We start from the raw sequence: 15,789 nt of genomic DNA on the forward strand, positions 1-15,789 counted from the left end.
ATTTGGTTGAGTTGTCAACTAATGTGAATTAACCAGTTAGGGCCTAGTCTCCATGTAACATTTAAGAACGATAATATTTCAACTTGACAGGCCGTTGCTGATGCATCCCACTGGGCAAAACTGACTGAATTAACGTTGTTTCCAGGCAATTTCTACCAGAAAAATGCAATGTAATGACGTTGAATCAACGTGGAAAACTGATCGGACTTGAAAAAAGTCATCATCGTTATGGAATTTCGTATTTTTTACCCGACTTTTAACTCCAATGACAAGGTGAATGTATTTGTTGTTCGTTACACTTTTAGATATAGACAACAAGGCCTGTGCGTTTGTTCTCACGTCCAGTCTTTCTCCTTGTTTATAGCTTGCCCTAGCCATATATATATATATATATTTAAATAAAGGCATAACCACAATCATTATCAGTCCATGTAGACTATGCGCATCATCCACTTGTCCCATTTTCCAGCGTTTCAGAGCCACAATTTGGCAACGAAACGCATAAAAATGCGCTGTCAACCTACTAGCAGGACGCGGTCTCAACCGAGATACTGCGCATGCGCACGAGAGCGAGTCCGCTGATTTGACAGTCCTTTTGAATGTGCGCCACGCAACTCACTATATTGCAACGCACTCACTATTCCACGGAGCTGCGCACAGAGCGCACGATCAGCACCTGTCCTCCTCTGTGGCTTTGGCTTCAGCGGTGGGAGTGGTCATTATTTGGCAGGGAGCGGCGGCAGAATTTCCTAGACACCGACAGCCGCGCGTGCCGTGCACCCGTTCAGATTCAGCACTATTCTGAAGGGAAAGCGCACGGATTTAGGCGATTCAACCGAAGGAACGAGACCGAGAAGGCAGTATATTTTAGGAATACACAGTAAAACAACACATTATACATCATTTTTTTGGTTGAGATACAAGAGCTGTCATCAAACCAGGTAAGCTTTGAAAGACAGCCAGGGTTTTTTCCGAGCAATATCGTAACGCGGTCTCACGGCTGGGTCAGACGCTACACGGTAACGTTAGCAAGGCGAGGTTGACGCGTCCTAGTACATTTATCTATTTCAATGAACATTCTAATTATAATGCATCCTTTTTAAAGGAAAGAGATGCACGTTTAATGCCTCTATGATATGCATGGTTATTTTTTTTCCCCCGGCATTGCTGGGTAATTAATGATAGCTGAACCGTTCTCCAAGTGGCTACGGTACCCTCCAACAAGCAGTGGTGAAGCCTGTACGCGCGCTGTCAGCAGGAGCCTCTTTTCGGGCGAGTCGCGAGACCTGGCTGGTGTAGCACGTTAGCTTGATAGCAGCTAAGCTACCACACAGACGTTGGCTGTGTTTTCATCTAGGGAATAATGGGTCTTCCGTCGGAATACAACATGGGTTCGTGTAGCCCCGAGTGGCTTTGTGTTGACTGGTAGCTGAAATGATGGAATTACTCGTTTTTTTTTTGTTATTCCTTTTCCAATCTGAATTCTTCAGGCTGGAGCCCCGTGTCGGTGCGCATCCTATATTTTCGTCCCTACCCATCCGGATAATTCATCCGTTATTCTTTGTCTCGGTTAGGCTGTACTATTAGGCAACTCGTTGTCTGAATATGTCACATAAGGGACAGGCACAGATATCTTAATATATATGATGTGTGGCTTAATTTAATCCTCTATTTCTAATACCACAACAGTGGTGCTGTTCAACATTTCTCGCAGAATCATTTTGCATGAGTTAACGTTTACTTTACTGTTTTCAGCTGGGCTACCAGGCAGGTTTAAAAGTTAGTAGTGTAGTGCACAGTTGTCGTTTTTTTTTAACAAACACATTTTTCCCATATTTGTTTGTATTTATTGTTGAATTATTGACACTCGGTTAGAGAATGAAGTTCGTGACTCAGGTAAGCAGCCGACTGCAAGTCTTGTTTTTGCCTCAGCACCTAACAAAACGGTGTTGGAAGCTTTTCAATGAAAGCGTTCGTAGCATGTGAGCGCCAAAGCTCATACAAGACAAAATGCAGTGCTGTAGTACTTTTCTTTATCTACAGTTAGATGGTAAACACGTTTGTAATTGTTCTAAAACCACCCCAATACTAAAATAGGCCCTTGGCTTTGTTTGTGCACAACCTCATTCCTCCGGGCAAGAAGCAGTGCCTGTCCAATAATAAGCCAGTAGTGGTGAATGGCTGACTGCTCAAAAGCAAAGTGTTAGTGTGTGTAGACCCATGTGTCTGTGCATGTTTATTGAATTATAGTCCCATACAGTAATGTCTGGGTTATGATTCGGTGTGTGGTTTGTGGATAACACACACACACATTCTGTTCCTGTAACCGGAGCTGAGCCTGGCATCTCAGAGAGCTCCAGGGGTCACGGAGTGGCCGCATTTAGAACTTGAACTTTTGATTGGTGCCCAGGCATGCAGGGAGGACACTCACAGAGAGTATGTATGGCTCACTCTGTGTTTTCTTCACAATTGTTTTCTTCAGTTGTTTGTGTGTGTGTGTGTGCGTGGATTGTAAGGAATAGGGTACCATTTGAGACACAGTCTTAGTGTTTGGGTCGAGTTATAGGGCTGCAGTCTTACTAGTTCCTTGTTGTGTTGTCCTGGAACTCTGGAGAGCTGTTATAGGCAATAGGTCCTAGATACACAATCAATAACAGTTCAATAGGAGTGCATTTTGTGGCTGGTCTCCAGGGAGACAGGGGTGGGGGCCATATTGGCAGGACACCTTGGAGCCTGTTAGTGGTCGTTAGCTACAACTGGAAGGCTTCATGGTAGCCATAGAAGCCCTGTAGCCTGGGACAGAAATGCAGGTTGAACTAAGGTTTTGTGAATTAGGCACCAAACGGAAGCAAACAGACTGATACAGAGAGGGACTACAAGGATTTGTCCGAATAGAAACACACATTTTCCCTTTCCGCTGCTAAACATGTTCCTTTGTGTGCCCTAAGGAACAAAACCCAGGTAGAGGTTTCTCCACTGCCTGCATTCAGTCTGTCACTCCAAAGGAGTAAGGTTTCAAGGTTTTGAGGCTCTGCTTTGGGGAATGGCCTATCTATGCTAAGGTGAGAAAAACACACACCATAGGATGACTTAGGGTTGGTCATCTTATGTGAAAATACCTAAAGGCTATAGGATGGATCAAGACTGACTTGTGCCACATCGATGGTAATTCTTGACCACAACGAGTAATGTTGCCATGTGTATATAATATAACGTTGAAGGTTATTGCACTGACAACTTTGATCCCTTGGTTGTTTTCATGGAAGATTGGTGAAATATTTCCATTGATAGTGTCACGTTCTGACCTTAGTTCCTTTGTTTTGTCTTTGTTTTAGTATGGTCAGGGCGTGAGTTGGGGTGGGCAGTCTGTTCTTTTTTCTATAATTTGGGATTTCTGTGTTTGGCCTAGTATGGTTCTCAATCAGAGGCAGCTGTCAATTGTTGTCCCTGATTGAGAACCATACTTGATGATGATGCATTTAAAAGTCACAATAACCCTGACAACGACTTTTATTCAGTTCAGACATGTTGTTTATTTAGCTGCCCAAAGTAGTGACTACATGGGTGACCCCATAGAGATGCCCCGCAAACCCGGGTTCAAATAGTATTCGTAGGAGTTCAAATACTTTAGCTGGGCTTGATTGAGCTTGACTGGTGCACTGGAACCAATGGAAAAGTGTCCAAAGTCCCAAATCTCGCCCGTCTGGCACTCAAGGCAGGCTCAATCAAACGCTCAAAGTATTTACAAGAAAACAAATGTTAGTTGAACCGAGGTGGTCTGATGATCCAGTGATATGGTGGGAAGTTTAGTTTCAGCAGCCAGCAGTCAGTGCACTGCTCCTAGAGAGTGAGCGCATTGCACTTAGCTGCATTCTCTCCAGCTTTCAAACAGCCAAAGACCACACCCAACAGAGTCTCCATAGACTTGGTTGCTTAGTATCTATCAATCAATCAAATGTATTTATAAAGCCCTTTTTACATCAGCCGATGTCACAAAGTGCTAGACGTGCAGCTGCCATGTTAGTTTTCCCTCTAGTTAGCCTCCTAGGCAGACGCCATGTTGGAAAAAAAGCACTCAATCATGTTCTTCACAGGGTAGTTAAAAAACTAGCATACTGCTGTTTAGTACAGTTAAGTACTTCGTACTTGAATTAAGAACATTGTAACTATGTAATTAGGGAATGAGCCCTTTATTGTGTTTTACCATAATTAGCCATATTAATTCGTTTTGAGTGTCCGGTTGATAAATTGGCCATTGGGAAATCTTTTAAATCACCAATGCATGGAAAGAGTGAACCAATGTTGTAAAATTACCTGTGATAAAGTTGTTATCGGCTCAATTAAAAAAGGCACAGGGGCGTGAGGGAGTTAGCTAATGGACTACAAGATCGAGGAGTTATTTTAGCAAGCGAACTCTGAGTGGTAAGACACCTTTGTTCATCATTGTCCAGCAGACAAGGCTTATTTCTCAGGGCAGACTTGCTGCAGGGCATTTTAAAGGCTCTTTTAAGACCTTTTCATTTAACATTTCTTATTCATTCCCCTCGCAGACTTCCAAGGAAGATGATGTTGCCCCTACCTCCAAGTAGAGATATTGATCTTGACCAGATTGAACTGTTAATGGGTTCTTTGCCGTTCGTGGAGGTCCTATAAATTGTGAGTGGGCCTCGACTGACACAGATTAACCCCCTTGGTTCGTTCACTCACTGACAGTGCAGTCGGTGGGTGATGATAGCTGGTTCTCAACCACAACTTAGTTATCCACTTTGATGTTCAGGGTACTTGATCCGTTTCAAGTGCACACTTTTCACCTTGGCACCTTCTCCCCTCCCTCAAGTGACTACAGGATTTTCTCTATCTCTTTCCATCTACAGAATCTATTCTGAGATGATGGCCAAGTCCCAAATGGCACTCTATTCCCTTTATAGTGCACTACTTTTTACCAGGGCCCGGTAGCAGACGGGTACTTACTACTAGTTGTGCATTTTATAACGCATAAGGTACCCAGTCAGACTAGCGGGGTGATCGGCTGTCCTTAGTATGTTCTAGGTTATCAAATGTCAATATTTTTGTCAAAACCCACTGGCTGTGTTCTGATATCCAGTATGAACCTAGCATTGGGCGTGCATTTTAGTGGCACTAGTATGGATCTTAGTGACTTGTCTGACTCCTAATGTTGTCTAGCATGGCATGGCCTCTCGGTAGGAGGCTTGTAGGTAGGCTTCTAGCGTATCAGCTCATCTGCATTATGGAAATGGACTATCAATCCTTAGCTTTGCCTCATCTATCAGCCTTTTTGAGGTCTGATTTGACAGCGTCTTCTTTAGGCTTTGCATGGCCCGGTATCGAGGAGCCCCCTCTTCCTTTTGGTGTGGTGGTATTGTGGTCATTTTGATGTTCTCCAAAGGCAAGGAGATGAAAGAGAAGTGATCAGAATAGACGGCGTTGGCTTTCTCCTGCCTGCTTGATGTCTTTTAACTATTGTTGTAGGTCTAGTAGTCTACCATGCATCATAAATGGGCTACTCGTCACCATCCACAGCAGCTTTTTTTCTATACAGGACCGGGCTCTCCGTCCTGAAGGTGCACCATCTGTATTTTCTTGTGTTTCTATTTGTGGTGGAAGGGGAAGGGGATCTCTTTTGGAGAACAACAGGGACCTAGAGGTTAGAGAGGCAGACCAGCAGCCGGAAGGTCAAGCCGGGCAACACAAAAATGAGAATGGAACTGAACTGGCAGCTGGAAGGCTGCTGGTCTCTGATCCCAATTACCATCTCCTGCCGTTGTGCCCTTGAGAAAGGCACTTAACCCCCCACAATTGCTGCTGCTGACCCTGTGCCTCTTAACGTGTGTGTGTGTGTGTGTTCTGACTTTCCCAACACCGCCAGATACACATTTCCATTTTAACCAAAAGTTATATTCTATTCTATTCTTTTAGCTACACAAAGGATAGACTGCACATCTGAATTAAGTTGCTACAGTATAGCCTAGCCTATAGACAGTACTCCGTCCGTTTGTGTCAAGCATGTCACAGTAGGAGTGCTGATCTTGGATCAGGTCCCCCTTGTCCATGTAACCTTATCCATTTGTGTTGTAGAGAGAGGAAGATTGAGGTAGTGAGAAATAGAGAATGGGAGAGTTATTATCATGCAAAGTTATTTTTGCTCCCATTACTTCACCTGCCATGGCGATCTACATCTAAATAGCCCCCTATTCCCTAAACAGTGCACTATGTTTGATCAGTGCATTATATAGGGAATAGGGTGCCATTTGGGATATATCCCACGGTCACTACCAATCCTTCTTAGGACCAGAGTGGCCAGTAATGACCTGTGTGATGTGTGGGACAAGTTGAAGCACAGAATAAAATACAACACTACTATGTTGTATCTCTAGGATCTGAAGGCCCACCAGGGGCTAATTAGTTTAAACTAATACAGTACGGACTCTTTCTTAATACAAGCCCTCTCTTCCATGTATCCGTGGAATACTAGATTAATTGACACATTCAATCTCACTCACTCACTTGCTCTCTCTCTTTCTCTCTCCAGTGCCTGTCTGTCATTCACCTACTATAGGAATACAAATAGATAATAGATAATCCTTTAAAAGCAGACTTTCGTGACTAAACCTTGCTGGCTAGATCTAGGCCTAAAAGTAAACAAGGTCTTTCTATGATTTACAGAAGGCTAAGTAGAGCTTGGTCATGGTCACTTGTTCTTTCTGATGTCTCACAAACAGCATTCACAGGACAATCATTCAGCATCTGAATCTGAAGTTGTACGTCAGCTATTTTCACCAGGGCCTACAGAGCTATATAGGAAATAGGATGCCGTTTGGGGACACACTTTCTCACTATGCTAATCCCTGTGAGGCTCAGTCACTTTGCTGAGCATCTCTACCCTCTCGCTCTCTCTCCACCCCCTCCTCTCTCACTCTCAATTCAATTCAAAGGGCTATATTGGCATCTCCCTCCCTCTTCTCTCTCTCTTTCTGCTGTTCCCTTTATCTACCCTGTACCTGGGAACGCCTTGTTGTTCTTTTGATTCCATCTGAGGCAAATCTCCCTGTAGGGCTCAGAGGCAGGCAGTGTTGTCTACCCGCCCCACACCCCCTCCCATTGTCCATCCTGCCTGTTGCAGCGGCACTGTCTCTAGACACACACATAGGCAATGACTGCCACACACCCACACACAATTGCAGACTCACACACACACACACACACACACACACACACACACACACACACACACACACACACACACACACACACACACACACACACACACACACACACACACACACACACACACAGTGGCAGGCACACACACACACTATAGATCAGGGTCCAGTGTGGCCCCCCAGTACCTACTCAGCTCTCAGCTCCCCCCCCCCCCCACAGTGTGCAGGCCCTAGTGTCTTTGTGCATTAACTTCTCCATTGTTTACGTCAGGATATTTTTTCTCTTCCTTTTTTAACCCTGATTATGCTATCTTTTAAAAAAATGTTGATATATTCAGCACCCCCAAGGAAATATTGCGTCAGAAGCCCTTATTCACTACTGACTGCACAGACACACAAAGGCCAGCATATGCTCACATTAGAGCTGTACTGTGTCTGTCAATCACTCACTATTGTCCTTTTTTCCATGTATAGGTGACTGCTGGATCATGTGTCTTGCAGTATAACATAGTATCAGCATTAAGGGTTAGCCTAATGAAGAGAAAGTGTATAGGAGAGAGGAAAGAGAGTATATATAGAGAGAGAGCGAGAGAGGCACAACTCTATGACAACATAACCAACAAAAACGGGTCACAACTCCTGTAGCTCTGTCGCACGCTGGGTATGTACATAGTCAATGGGAAGCTTCGAGGGGACTCCTATGGTAGGTACACCTATTGCTCATCTCTTGGCAGTAGACTACTTTATCACTGACATCAACCCAGAGTCTCTCAGAGCGATCAGTCAGCCCACTGACACCCCTATCAGATCACAGCAAAATCACAGTCTACTTGAACAGAGTAATACTCAATCATGAGGCATCAAAGCCAAAGGAACTGAGTAATATTAAGAAATGCTATAGGTGGAAGGAATGTGGTGTGGAAACCTACCAAAAAACAATTAGGCAACATCAAATTCAATCCCTTTTAGACAATTTCCTGGACAAAACGTTCCACTGTAATAGTGAAGGTGTAAACTTGGCAGTAGAAAATCTAAACAGTATATTTGACCTCTAAGCTTCCCTATCAAATCTACACATTTAAAAAAGAAAACCGAAGAAAATGAACAATGACAAATGGTTTGATGAAGAATGCAAAAACTTAAGAAAGATATTGAGAAACCTGTCCAACAAAAAACATAGAGACCCAGAAAACCTGAGTCTGTCATGTTCTGACCTTAGTTCTTTTGTTTTGTGTTTTGTTTTAGTATGGTCAGGGCGTGAGTTGGGTGGGTTGTCTATGTTCGTTTTTCTATGTTGTGTTTTATGTTTGGCCTGGTATGGTTCTCAATCAGAGGCAGGTGTCGTTAGTTATCTCTGATTGAGAATCATACTTAGGTAGTTATGCCGTGAGGCGCACTGTGTCCCCAGTGCGCAGTCATAGCCCGGTGCGATACATTGCAGCGCCTCGTATCGGCCGGGCTAGAGTGGGCATCGAGCCAGGTGCCATGAAGCCGACTCAGCGCATCTGGTCTCCAGTGCGTCTCCTTGGGCTGGGGTACATGGCACTAGCCCTACGCACGGTGTCCCCGGTTCGCCAGCACAGCCCAGTGCGGTCTGTTCCACCTCGCCACACTGGCCTGGCGACGGGGAGTATCCAGCCAGTTAGGGTTGTGCAGGCTCGGTGCTCAAGACCTCCAGTGCGCCTCCACGGTCCGGTCTATCCGGTGCCTCCTCTATGCATCAGGCCGGTGGCAGCCCCACGCACCAGGCTGTCTCTCTGTCTCCTTCCTCCAGGTGCTCCTGCCTGTCCTGAGCTGCCAGAGTCTCCCGTCTGTCCTGAACTGCCAGAGTCTCCCGTCTGTCCTGAACTGCCAGATTCTCCCGCTGTCCTGAGCTGCCAGAGCCGCCCGTCTGTCCTGAGCTGCCAGAGCCGCCCGTCTGTCCTGAGTGCCAGAACAGCCCGTCAGTCTGAGCTGACAGAGCCGTCCGTCAGCCAGGAGCTGCCAGAATCGCCTGCCGGAGTCTCCCGCCGGTCCGGTGCTGCCGGAATCTCCCGTCCATTCGGGACCCGTTTCTAGGGTCCCCAGTCCGAGGTCGGCGGCGAGGGTCCCGTTCGAAAGGCGCCACGGAGGCGGGTTAAGAAGCGGATAAAGACTATAATGGAGTGGGGTCCACGTCCCGCGCCAGAGCCGCCATCGCGGACAGACACCCACCCAGACCCTCCCCTATAGGTTCAGGTTTTGCGGCCAGAGTCCGCACCTTTGGGGGGGATACTGTCACGTTCTGACCTTAGTTCTTTTGTTATGTCCTTGTTTTAGTATGGTCAGGGCGTGAGTTGGGTGGGTTGTCTATGTTCGTTTTTCTATGTTGTGTTTTGTGTTTGGCCTGGTATGGTTCTCAATCAGAGGTAGGTGTCGTTAGTTGTCTCTGATTGAGAATCATACTTAGGTAGCCTTTTTCCTCCTGTGTTTCGTAGGTGATTGTTTTCTGTTGAGTGCTTGTATCTACACCAGACAGAACTGTTTCGGTTTCGGTTGTTCGCATTGGTCCTCACCTTCTTCCACCGACGACCGTTACAGAGTCTATGCCTTCACTATGGTGAATCACTAGAACAATACAGAAATACACTATGGAAAAAGAAGAAACAGCACGTCAGACATCAGCTCAATGTAATTGAATAATCCCTAAACTCTAACCACATCTGGGAAAATTGGAAAACACTAAACAAACAACACAAAGAAGTATCTATTCAAAATGGAGATATGGGTAAACCACTTCTCCAATCTTTTTGGCTCTATAACAAAGAACAAACATCAAAAACATATAGATGATCAAATAAAAATCTTTGAATCAACTATTAAAGACTACCAAAACCCAAAGGATTATCCAATTACCTTGAATGAACTACAGGACAAAATAAAACTCCAACCCAAAAAGGCCTGTGGTGTTGATGGTATCCTCAATGAAATGATAAAATATACAGACAACAAATTCCAGTTGGCTATACTTAAACTCTTTAACATCATCCTTATCTCTGGCATCTTCCCCAATATTTGGAACCAAGGACTGATAACCCCAATCCACAAAAGTGGAGACAAATGTGACCCCAATAACTACCATGGGATATGTGTCAACAGCAACCTTGGGAAAACCCTCTGAAATATCGTTAACAGCAGACTCGTACATTTTCTATGTACTGAGCAAATGTCAAATGGGCTTTTTACCAAATTATCGTATGACAGACCACGTATTCACCCTGCACACCCTAATTGACAAACAAACACACCAAAACAAAGGCAAAGTCTTCTCATGCTTTGTTGATAAAATTTAAAAAAGCCTTTGACTCAATTTGGCATGAGGGTCTGCTATACAAATTGATGGAAAGTGTTGTTGGGGGAAAAACATACGACATTATAAAATCCATGTACACAAACAACAAGTGTGCAGTTAAGATTGGCAAAAAACACACATTTCTTCCCACAGGGCCGTGGGGTGAGACAGGGTTGCAGCTTAAGCCTCACCCTCTTCAACATACGCTGCTCAAAAAAATAAAGGGAACACTAAAATAAGACATCCTAGATCTGAATGAATGAAATATTCTTATTAAATACTTTTTTTCTTTACATAGTTGAATGTGCTGACAACAAAATCACACAAAAATGATCAATGGAAATCAAATTCATCAACCCATGGAGGTCTGGATTTGGAGTCAAAATTAAAGTGGAAAACCACACTACAGGCTGATCCAACTTTGATGTAATGTCCTTAAAACAAGTCTAAATGAGGCTCAGTAGTGTGTGTGGCCTCCACGTGCCTGTATGACCTCCCTACAACGCCTGGGCATGCTCCTGATGAGGTGGCGGATGGTCTCCTGAGGGATCTCCTCCCAGACCTGGACTAAAGCATCCGCCAACTCCTGGACAGTCTGTGGTGCAACGTGGCGTTGGTGGATGGAGCGAGACATGATGTCCCAGATGTGCTCAATTGGATTCAGGTCTGGGGAACATGGGCGGGCAGGCAGCAGAACGTTCTCCACGGCGTCTCCAGACTCTGTCACGTCTGTCACATGTGCTCAGTGTGAACCTGCTTTCATCTGTGAAGAGCACAGAGCGCCAGTGGCGAATTTGCCAATCTTGGTGTTCTCTGGCAAATGCCAAACGTCCTGCACGGTGTTGGGCTGTAAGCACAACCCCCACCTGTGGACGTCGGGCCCTCATACCACCCTCATGGAACTCTGTTTCTGACCGTTTGAGCAGACACATGCACATTTGTGGCCTGCTGGAGGTCATTTTGCAGGGCTCTGGCAGTGCTCCTCCTGCTCCTCCTTGCACAAAGGCGGAGGTAGCTGTCCTTCTGCTGGGTTGTTGCCCTCCTACGGCCTCCTCCACGTCTCCTGATGTACTGGCCTGTCTCCTGGTAGCGCCTCCATGCTCTGGACACTACGCTGACAGACACAGCAAACCGCATTGATGTTCCATCCTGGATGAGCTGCACTACCTGAGCCACTTGTGTGAGTTGTAGACTCCGTCTCATGCTACCACTAGAGTGAAAGCACCGCCAGCATTCAAAAGTGACCAAAACATCAGCCAGGAAGCATAGGAACTGAGAAGTGGTCTGTGGTCACCACCTGCAGAACCACTCCTTTATTGGGGGTGTCTTGCTAATTGTCTATATTTTCCACCTGTTGTCTATTCCATTTGCACAACAGCATGTGAAATTTATTGTCAATCAGTGTTGCTTCCTAAGTGGACAGTTTGATTTCACAGAAGTGTGATTGACTTGGAGTTACATTGTGTTGTTTAAGTGTTCCCTTTATTTTTTTGAGCAGTGTATATATCAACAAATTGGAGAGGGTGCTAGAACAGTCCGCAACACCAGGCCTCATCCTACTAGAATCTGAAGTCAAATGTCTACTGTTTGCTGATGATCTGGTGCTTCTGTCACCAACCAAGGAAGGCCTACAGCAGCACCTAGATCTTCTGCACAGATTCTGCCAGACCTGGGCCCTGACAGTAAATGGCCAGTCACCAGGATTACAAATACAAATTCCATCTCGACACCGTTGCCCGAGAGCACACAAAAAACTATACATACCTCGGACTAAACATCAGCGCCACAGGTAACTTCCACAACACTGTGAACGATCTGAGAGACAAGGCAAGAAGGGCCTTCTATGCCATCAAAAGGAACATAAAATTTGACATACCAATTATGATCTGGCAAAAAATGATTGAATCAGTAATAGAACCCATTGCCCTTTATGGCTGTGAGGTCTGGGGTCTGCTCACCAACCAAGAATTCACAAAATGGGACTAACACCAAATTGAGACTCTGCATTCAGAATTCTGCAAAACTATCCTCTGTGTACAATGTAAAACACCAAATAATGCATGCAGAGCATAATTTGACCGATACCATCTAATTATGAAAATCCAGCAAATATCCGCTAAATTCTACAACCACCTATTGAGAAAAGCCGCGGTTATATATTTAGTGTAAATTCATGTCATAGTCACCAGGCAACTCCATTACTCTCAAAAGTTACTTCAACTTCAACCACTGAATGCTAGCGATGGCTTAGCTATGCTAGCTATTTTACCAGTTTGTCTTAAGTGTTAGCATGTGTAACAGATGTAAATCGTACTCTCCTTGCGTTGTGTTTTGTCCAAGTAAATCACATCAGCCAGTGGTCCCAGTTGAGCATCGTTTATTTCTGTTGCTGTTGTTAAATAGGAAACGGCACGTTAGTTGTGCAGGGCTTAACGGTATTGATGGCTGTCGATGGCAAAGCCCTTGCATCACATTTTCATACTGGGACAAACAAAATACAAAAATACAATACAAAATTGAACATGTGTAAATACCTGTTGTTAAATAGGAAACGGCACGTTAGTTGTGCAGGGCTGAACGGTATTGATGGCTGTCGATGGCAAAATCTGTAGCATGAAGACAACTGTGTTAGCAGTGGGCTTATGTGACCATCGGTGTATGCTAGCTAACACACTTATTTACAGCAATCATATGCCAAAGCACATCCCTAACACGTACCATATACCCACACATGTATAAATTAGTAATGTACAGCAAACTTGTACACACTGTAAAATAGAAAACAGTATTCAGAACGTGACCTACCCCTTGCATCACATTTTCATAATGGGAAGACCTGACGTTCGCGATCTCCCTCTATCTGCAAGCGGGGCCAATCACAACACGGCTTATTGTCATCAGAGTTGAACCAACCAATAAGAATGCTTGAACATTAAATACACCTTTCTTTACAGGCAAGTGGAAACATAACCAACCCTGTTACACATGCTATTAGCACACCCTGAACACAAACATATTTATTTTTAAAGGATATGCCGTAGGTTGATAACTATATCACCAAAGTATGTTGGATCAGACATTCAGTCATATTTAATTAAGATAATGAACAAGATTTAACAAGGTAACCTTAGGGCTAATTTGATTTTTGGAGATTTTTACATCCGTTCCCCAGTACCACCCATATGGATGCAGTGAATGTCACATCATGAGGGACTATGGGGCAGAGGCACGGGCACTGCATGTTTTTTTACTGCTAGGCAACCCAATGCAACAGTGAGTGGGCTGTCTACAGCTGCATGCAGTGCAGCAGAGAGAAGAGAAGAAATGAACATGCTTTAATTTTGCAATCATCTTAATTTAAAAAAAAATCCCACCCGCATTATAATTGTTCTGAACCGCAAACTGACCCACGGGTTGAAGGAAGGTTTTCATTGCACCCGCCAGCTGATTGGGTACCCGACCCAATGCAGGACTCTTATACACTCACACACACATGCACCAAAAAGGCAAGGGCTACAGGATGTAGTGGGAACAGCAGTTGAATGGATTCTTATCTGTAAAAACATAGCGTTTATCTTGTGTATGTAGCTTATTATGACACAATAATACCAATTTGCTTGTGATGCTGTTGAAGTGTCATGACGTTTGTCACACCCTGACTGAATGACAGCACATTTGCTTGTCAGACCATATCATTCTATTACCAAAAGACAGAAAACCCGAGATCTTGTCCAAAATCCAATCCTTAGAACACAGCTTGCCATATGTAATTTCATGCTCTTGGTTTAGAATTTAAAAACACAACAGTAATTCTATTTTTCTCTCATCTTGTTAATACGATTTAACCACTAAATGTTCTTCATTTACTTGGATGAGTAACGGCCGTGCTCATTCCGCCTGATTTTTATGTAGGCTTTCCAGAAATCCATGTATAAACAGTATCTCTTCTCAAATACATTTACAACCTTAAAATAGTTTTGCATTTGGGAAGCGAAATATCGGGAATATCCCAGATTGCCCCTTTAATCCCTGCAAGGCCAGCCAAGAGGATGTCAGTACAGCTGTAAGTAATGGAGCCTTTTTATGCTCCCTTCCTGTCTTCAGAATATGAATCATGAATCGTCTGCCTCTGCCGCTGAGACGAAGGGCCATGCGAGGAGAGACAGCATGTGCGCTTTACAGATTTCCCATCATTTGAGAAACCCAACAACATTTTTCCAAAGGGGTGGATGGGTGGCTGGCTTCAAGCTCTGTGAGAATTGCCCCCATGTTCTTAGAAGGGAATGGTTCAATTTGAGTGTGCTCAGTGTGGGTGCGCGGGTGTGGGCTTGCATGTGTGTGTGTGTGTGTGTGGAATTGCTAGTTTGGCCTTGCTGAGTTTACTTCAAAGAGACTGAGGGGCGTCTGAGGGTCTGGTGCTGCCTTTGTTGTGTTTCAAAGTGAATAATTACAATAGGTGAGGACATGTGTTAGTGTGTCCAGGAAAGTAGTCAGTGCACTGCAGGAGCCAAAACTTAGTTGACTCTCACATAGTTACATAAGAATCAATTAGACTTAGTTGACTCTCACATAGTTACATAAGAATCAATTAGACTTAGTTGACTCTCACATAGTTACATAAGAATCAATTAGACTTAGTTGACTCTCACATAGTTACATTAGAGTCAATTAGGATGTGTGTTGTCTATGTAGACGACAAAAGCCTGAGATATGACAAGTGTATTTCTAGCACTGATTAAAACATTTATTGGATGTTCAGAGGGACTTCAGTGTCAGTCTGTGTATATGAGCTTGTCTTTGAAATAAAACAACAAGCTATAAAACTCCTCAAGCATCTCCACCATCCAATTCTCCTATCTGGACTCAACATCATATTTTGAACGAAGTTTATGATGCGTCTCCAATGGCACCCTATTCTCTATATAATGCCCTGGTCAAAAGTAGTGCACTACTGTATGTAGGGAATAGTAAGCCATTTGGGAAGCAGCCTATCCAGTCTAGAGACAATTTTGCGTTGCCCGGATAGAATTACTTGTCGCCAGTCATCTGTTTTTGTTATTGGTTCAAACTTGATCAATTTGTGGAGAAAAAAAAGTAATTACGAATACGGAAAGCAATTTGATTCTCCCATCGTCGTGCCTTGGTCCTTTTTATTCTGTAATGAGTGACGTGGTAAAAGGGAAATCTTTATGGCATATTGTCTGTTCCAGGAAAGCAATAAAATGGATTTCTCTTTAATAGTTCTTCAAAGGGAGAGGCCTGGCAGGTTTTTATATTACTCCATGTGTGTGTCCTAAA

At 44.2% G+C, this 15,789-nt stretch overlaps 1 protein-coding gene across 1 annotated transcript in view; it reads left to right on the top strand.

Annotated features, from left to right (window-relative positions):
• The first annotated feature begins 657 nt into the window (after nt 1–657).
• The window catches only part of LOC109894191 (catenin alpha-2), a 690,086-nt gene continuing 674,954 nt past the window's right edge, over nt 658–15,789 (top strand). The window contains 1 exon segment of the mRNA XM_020487470.2: nt 658–941. The gene's annotated coding sequence lies outside the window, so the exon portion shown is untranslated.

Source organism: Oncorhynchus kisutch, linkage group LG7, assembly GCF_002021735.2.
Source record: "Oncorhynchus kisutch isolate 150728-3 linkage group LG7, Okis_V2, whole genome shotgun sequence".
Classification (NCBI taxonomy): Eukaryota; Metazoa; Chordata; class Actinopteri; order Salmoniformes; family Salmonidae; genus Oncorhynchus; species Oncorhynchus kisutch.